Source organism: Penaeus japonicus, unplaced genomic scaffold, assembly GCF_977035675.1.
Source record: "Penaeus japonicus unplaced genomic scaffold, GWHDUDI00000001_assembly GWHDUDI00000008, whole genome shotgun sequence".
NCBI classification, from domain to species: domain Eukaryota; kingdom Metazoa; phylum Arthropoda; class Malacostraca; order Decapoda; family Penaeidae; genus Penaeus; species Penaeus japonicus.
In genome coordinates, this window is record NW_028234410.1 from 32,868,714 (window position 1) to 32,876,213 (window position 7,500).

At 38.4% G+C, this 7,500-nt stretch overlaps 1 long non-coding RNA gene across 1 annotated transcript in view; it reads left to right on the forward strand.

Moving 5' to 3' along the window:
• Positions 1–7,500, forward strand: part of LOC147471492 (uncharacterized) — a 122,488-nt gene that overhangs the window by 6,616 nt on the left and 108,372 nt on the right. The gene's annotated exons all lie outside the window — the stretch shown is intronic.

The window sequence follows — 7,500 nt, forward strand, 5'->3', positions numbered from 1 at the left end:
AGTGAGACGAATAACTCGAGTAATGTGATGTCACGGGGAATGAAGAGGCCGTCCCATTTAGGACAGTTGTGGGGAGGAAGGGAATGAAGACGGAGTCACTCTTCGTTATTTGGTTATTTTGAAGAGGATCTACGCACCTCGCTCTTTTCTTATTTGTTTCTTCTTTCTTTTTTTAAAATTAAATTGTTGATGACTCTCTTATTACCCATCATGGAGAGGGTCCCATATTATATATATTTTTTTCCAGAATGAAATCAAAATGGGAAAGATTTCTTACCACGTGGAGCCAAACGTCTCTCCTCTCGACATGAGGCCTGGAGGGACCCTTGCATAGGCCTACTTAACCCTCGTAATGAGATGGTTGGGGGTTTACTCGTACACTCGAGAGACTCCTCAAGTTTCCAGTGTATGATAAAGTTGCTCTAACTGGAGTTCGAAAAGTTGTTTCTTTCTCTGTCAGGATAACTGTTATATATCGTCATCAGTTGAAGCAGTTGTAGTAATTTGTGTCATTAACTGTTTTTTTTTTTTTTTTTTTTTTTTTTTTGTTCTCGTAAAAGGCGTAGTAAACCAGCGAGTTGAGGTATCATCTGTTGTAGAAGTGTCAGGTGCCACAGGAAGTAACAATAAAGCATGATCAATAAATCGTTTTACTAATAGGAACAATGGCGGGCCGCCTGTCCATTCACAGTGAAGAGTCCTCAGCCTCTTGTACCCAGCATATGTTCGTGCTTTGCGAAATACCTTCGCGTCTATGAAAAACTACTTGTGGATTCTTTTGAACTTCTTAAAAAGAGGAGAAGGATAAAATAAATAAATAAACAAGAGAAAAAAAAGGGATTTTATGAGTGAAATGGAGTTAATGTCACGAAATACTCCGTACGAGCAATGAAAATCTAAATAACCCAGCAGGTTTGGCCGCTTTCAAAGTCAAGGAAAAGCAGGCACTCGGCACGAGTACAGTACTTTGAACTTTGCGTGTCGGTTTGTCATGAGTTGGCTTGTAGACCGGGTGTCATAAAATGATACATATATGTATCTTTTACGAGTTACTGCATGACCTATCACTTTCACCGGCCGATTCTACATTCTTGAGATTTTAAATGTGCGGTTAGATATACGTAGATGAAAAAAAGAAAAGAAAAGAAAAGAAGATGAAGAAGAAGAAGAAATATATATATATATATATAGATAGATAGATAGATAGATAGATAGATAGAGAGAGAGAGAGAGAGAGAGAGAGAGAGAGAGAGAGAGAGAGAGAGATGGATAAAGATTTTTATAAAGAGACAGGCAGATAGTTGACTGGATAAGCATACAGAAGGATAAACAGATGAGGTTAATAGAGAGTATAAAAAGACGGATAGACAGAATTAATGCATATTTACTTTCTACCTTTTCTCCTCTCGTTAACTTCTCCATTATTTTTGTATTATGTTGATCTCTATAGATACACTACAATATAAATATGAATAAAATACGTTATTAAAAAAAAATAATGCCCACCCTCTCTCTTTAAAATCCAAACACGGTCCGAGAAGAGTAGACAAATGAATTATGTATAGAATTAGATGGATAGATATGCGTACTTCTTTTTTTTTAAATCAAATTTACATAAATTGCATCGCAACTTTCAAAATTCTCTTATCTGTTTTGCTCATGCTAAACCAGTCCGCGTTTGTCTCTGATGCTCGATGCGTTTGGCACACGGAGAAATATCTAAAGGCGATTTCAACACGGCATTTCATTTCTTCTCTCTGGGTCTTCAAAAGAAAGAAAATGCTGATGGCTGCTTTCGTTGTCCGCCTCAACAGTTCTTACCAGAGGAGAGGAGAAGAGGGGGGGGGGGCGGGTGGGGAGAGGGGAGAGGGGGAGGGGGGAGCATTCACGCCGTGGGGAAAAAGTAACACTTTAAAGTTTTCCCGAGAAAGTTTTTCTCCATTTTGTATACGCAAGATGGTCCGCTTTCTGCACCCCTTGTGAGAAGCCACGCAAGCTGGCGGGTAAACAAGTATGAGTGAAGTTTAAAATTTTAAAAAGTCGACAATAATGGTACGCTGACACAGCTTTATACTTTATAATTACCATTAATACGTGGATAAATGCACACACACACACACACACACACACACACACACACACACACACACACACACACACACACACACACACACACACACACACACACACACACACACACACACACACACACACACACACACACACACACACACACACACACACACACATCTCCCTTGCTAATATCAGACGATAAACACTATCATTAAGGATTTAAGTGGCATGTGATTAGTCGTTGAAAACTATCATGTTGGTAACAAGTTTTCTCATCAACTCCTTAAGGCGGGAAAATTCACCACCTTCCCTGCTTCTTTTTTTGACACAAAATATCGAAAAAAATATCGGTTTTCTACCACTCCGCTGGCTTCTAGAGTACGTCTAAGTTGAAACATTCTTCTGCCATGAAGTGCCCTTCAAATATATTAAAAATTTGCATAAGTTGAGTACTGGACGATACGTTATTATAAGACGAGAGAAATAACGTAAAAAAAACTTTAGAATGTTGGGTTAATGACCACGCTTCAATATTTTCCTTTTTTAATTTCTTTAAACACATCACTTTTGATATAAACCATTCTATATTATCATGTATATCAATTGATGTTAATTGCGTTAGTAATTTATTTGGTTTTAGTTTGACTTAATATTATACATATTTCTCCAGCTGATAATCTTTATACTTTGCATGATCTCTTCATTGATTGAACCATATATTAAGTTTGTTGCATAAGACGTCCTTATAGATATTCTATGACATTTCATTTTGATTTTTCTTCTCGCAGTATTTACGTCTGTTGTTGTAGATCCGCATTAGTAAATTGTTGAGCTTCTGCCACTGTTCTTGTTTTTAATAATATAGCTTTCGGTTTCTATTACTTTTTTGTTTGTTTTTTCCCCACAAAGTTAACTTTTTTCATCAAGGTTACTGCTGGTGTATTTTACCATTCGATTTTATTGTGCTACTGTTACCATGATATTGGATCACAGTGACTTTTTCTATGTCTTTATATATTTAGACGAATCTTATAAACCGTACGTGTTCTTTTGTATTTGATAATACCGCAACTTTTTTTTATCCGCTCTAATTTCCATACCGTCGAGTTATTGCGGTTTGATAAAAACTTTGTGATAAGTTCTTCGATTTTCCCTTTTTTTCCGAGCTGTTTTTACAGCGTCTGAAGTTTGCGGTCTGCTAGTTATCTACCTTAATTACGCCTTCTTAGATTTCAAAAGAATCAAGAAAGCTAAAAAAAAAACTGTTGGGGACATTACTCAGCCCTTACAATGTATATATGTGTCAGTTAGCACTCACAAACATATCAACATGCGAATGATCCTCTCAACGGGTGATACGTCAAACGTCCACTCATAGATATTTGGGTACAGTTGCTGTATCGACTGCATCTGTGGGGCTGGCGAGCGAGTCATCTTCAAAGCGTTCCTGACTCTCCCTTAAGTGAGTCACTTGCATCGCTGGCCAGCCTCCGTGACGGAGATCTTTTCCTGCATAGATCTGGGGACATTAGTGAAGAGCAAATGTGTGTGTGTGGGGGGATGATATATATATATAAATATATATATATATATATATATATATATATATATATATACATGTATATATATATATATATATATATATATATATATATATATATTATGTATATATATATGTGTGTGTGTGTGTGTGTGTGTGTGTGTGTGTGTGTAAATGAACAAATAAATATATATATATAAATAGAAAAATAAATAAATAAATAATATATATATGTATATATATATATAAATATATACATATACTGTATATAAGTATATATATATATACATACATATATATATATATATATATATATATATATATATATACGCATATACATTTATACATATATTTATATGTATATATATACATATATATATGTATAAATATATATATATATATATATATATATATATATATATATATATATATAAACACACACACACACACACACACATACACACACACACACACAAACACGCACCCACACACATACACACACACACAAACACACACACACATATGTATATATATGTATATATATATGTATATACATACATATATATTTACAACACACACAAACACACAAACGGGTCAGACATAGAGAGAGAGAGAGAGAGAGAGAGAGAGAGAGAGAGAGAGAGAGAGAGAGAGAGAGAGAGAGAGAGAGAGAGAGAGAGAGTGAGTGAGTGAGTGAGTGAGTGAAAGAGAGTGAGTGAGTGAGTCCGAGAGAGAGTCCGAGAGAGCGAGAGCGAGAGCGGAGAGAGTGAGAGTGCAAGAGAGCGAGAGCGAGAGCGAGCGTAAGCGAGAGCGGAGAGAGAGAGAGAGAGAGAGAGAGAGAGAGAGAGAGAGAGAGAGAGAGAGAGAGAGAGAGAGAGAGAGAGAGAGAGAGAGAGAGAGAGAGAGAGAGAGAGATTGAACAAAATCAATCATGTGTTTCGAATTAACCAAGTCCGAAGCATGAAGCATCGGAAGTGCCTCGTGAGCGTACATCAGGTTAAAGGGAACGAATTCAGTAATACCAAAGGTCAAAGCATATGCCTTATGGAACATAAATATTCCAGGAAGAGACAAGCATTGCTCATCTTGTCACTCTAGGCGTGCGATATATATCTGTGTATTTTTAAAGCACCGATACAGAAAGTCCTTGCTTTCTCCGTCAAGCTGAAATGACAGATATGTAAAAATTTCAACCCGCTTTCACGTGAATGTTTATTCCGAAAAATATCTAAATATGCATAACATCCAGAAACAAGAGAGGTCCTCTAACAAGCGGATCCTCGTGCAGCAATAATTAATCTTCAACAGCAGATCACAAATTAACATCCATATTCTCATTCCAAAAGCCCACTTCGCAATGTTTATGAATAATTTATCCATTCCGGAATGCATATGTCCACTTAGGCTCTAATATACTGAACGTGAATACTGTAACAAGTCAAAGGACAGTGGAGGGCACGACCTCGGAGACTGACGATGCACGTAGATAATTCAAAACAACTGGGAGGAAGCCTGGTTGGGATGGCGGGAGCGAGGAATACTGCGCGGGAGGTGCTGGTCAGGGCTCGGTCTCTCCTGAAGGGGTGGATATCTGAGGACTTGCCTCTCTGATCTCTCCTTCGTTTGGGATGCAAGAGAGATTTTGAGCATCTGCCCTGGTGATCTCACCTTCGGTTGAGATGTAAAAGAAATTTTGAGCATCTGCCCCGGTTATCTCACCTTCGTTTGGGATGCAAGAGAGATTTTGAGCATCTACCCTGGTGATCTCTCCTTCGTTTGGGATGTAAGAGAGATTAAGAGCATCTACCCTGGTGATCTTACCTTCGGTTAAGATGCAAGAGAGATATTGAGCATCTGTCCCGGTGATCAAACCTTCGGTTGAGATGCAAGAAAGAGCTGAGCATTTGTCCGAGAGATCTCTCCAACGTCGAAAACGGAAGAGAGTCTGAGCATCTGTCCCAGCTATCTCTCTTTCAACTGAGATGCGAGAGGTCATGAACAACTGTCCATCGTTCTCTCTATGGAGAACATCTGTCTCAAGGCCTATCCCTCTTCGAAGCACACGTGACTCTGGCCTCTTCTTCATCCGTGATGTGACAGAACCTGAACATCTTCCCCTCGATCACCCCCTTCGTCTGAGATGCGACCGAAACTGAGCATCCCTCTCTCAATCTATCGTTATACTAAATGGTGGATATTCGAAAGAATCGGATACAAGGTGCTTTTATGGTAGTAAGAATACGAAATCATTGCTGTTATCAGTGTTTTACCATTGCTTTGTTATTATCATAGGAGCGGCAGCAGCATCATAATCGACATTATCGTCACTATTTTCATTATAGTCTTTACCTGAATATGATGATCGTCGTTATCGTCATGGTATCAATGCCAACACCTGTACTAGTATTAGAATTAATACCAAATGTCATTGCTAGTGTCATGTCTGTGGCACTGGCATTTTTTTCGTCTGCTGTATTTACAACAGATAAACGACACAAGACGAAGATGCAGAAGGAGAAGATGCACAAGCGGGAAATGGCAAAGTGGCAACCATGATCTGTTGCACTCTTTATGGTTTTGTAAACATGAAATTGAAAGCTGGCACTACCGCTGTAACTTAAACCGAAATAAATATCCTTGTATTCTGATATATTTTGGTAGTAACCGCATTGGCCAAGCAACATCCATCTTCTCTCAAGCATGCACACATACTCAATAATACAGACATGCTATCACAGCCTCCCCAGACAGACCGAAAGCTCTCACTCGTGTGTGTATATCCATCCAAACACACACACACAACCATTCCTCCACACACGCCCACATTCAAACGCAAAACGAATTCACACACACCCACCCACCCACACACACACGTAACATACACCTACACACACATAAACATTTCACGCATAGGTTTAGACCTTCATGTATATGAAATGGCATTTAACAGCAAATTTAAACACGAATCTAGACGCAAATATCATAAAACGGTTCTGAATATGAATGCCAAATGGATTAATTTAAGTCAATGTATTTCTTAGCCTTGTTGGCTTCATGCTCCTCATCCTATTATTAGACAAGAAAGTTCTAAAAGGAAAGGACATTGTGAAACAGGGGTTGCGTAGCCATGAGCGCAGAGCTAAGAAAACCATGCCGTTGAGAATTCATGGTCGTTTATCATTTATGCACAATGATCCTTAATTTGAGGCTGGTCCATTTCATACTTAATTGCACACTGATCTATGATTTAAAGGTGGTTTATTTTAAACGCATTGCAGCGCATGGTTGAAGTGCACTTTTAGGGTATTGTATGAGCACTAGTGATAATTGTACCCAGTTTTTGTTTTCATTAATATGGAGACGAAAGAATCTAGGGGATGAATATTTTATCATAATTTTACGAATTGGGAAATTACGAATTGTGAAATATCCTCTTCGTAATAGTAAATGGCTGAACATATTCCCAGTTTGACTCTTTGAAGTGATATTCTTTCCTGGTGAAGATTTTCACATTGGCGACCTTGATTGGCTGCTAAGAGGAATTCCTTGACCATTTGGCTGCGCCCTTGCTGAGTCATTTAGCCAGGTAGAGTCACTGTGGTCCTCCTATACACGCATAGTTACATTTACATATTAGCGTACGCACACACACACACACACACACACACACACACACACACACACACACACACACACACACACACACACACACACACACACACACACACACACACACACACACACACATTCTCATAATCACCTAATATAGAAATAGAAACCCAGCCTACCGATTACAGAGCTTATCATTGACACTTTCATCACGCGTTTCTCCATCGGTATATATCTAGCCTATGCAAATTAACGGCGGTATAAATCAGGTCATAAAA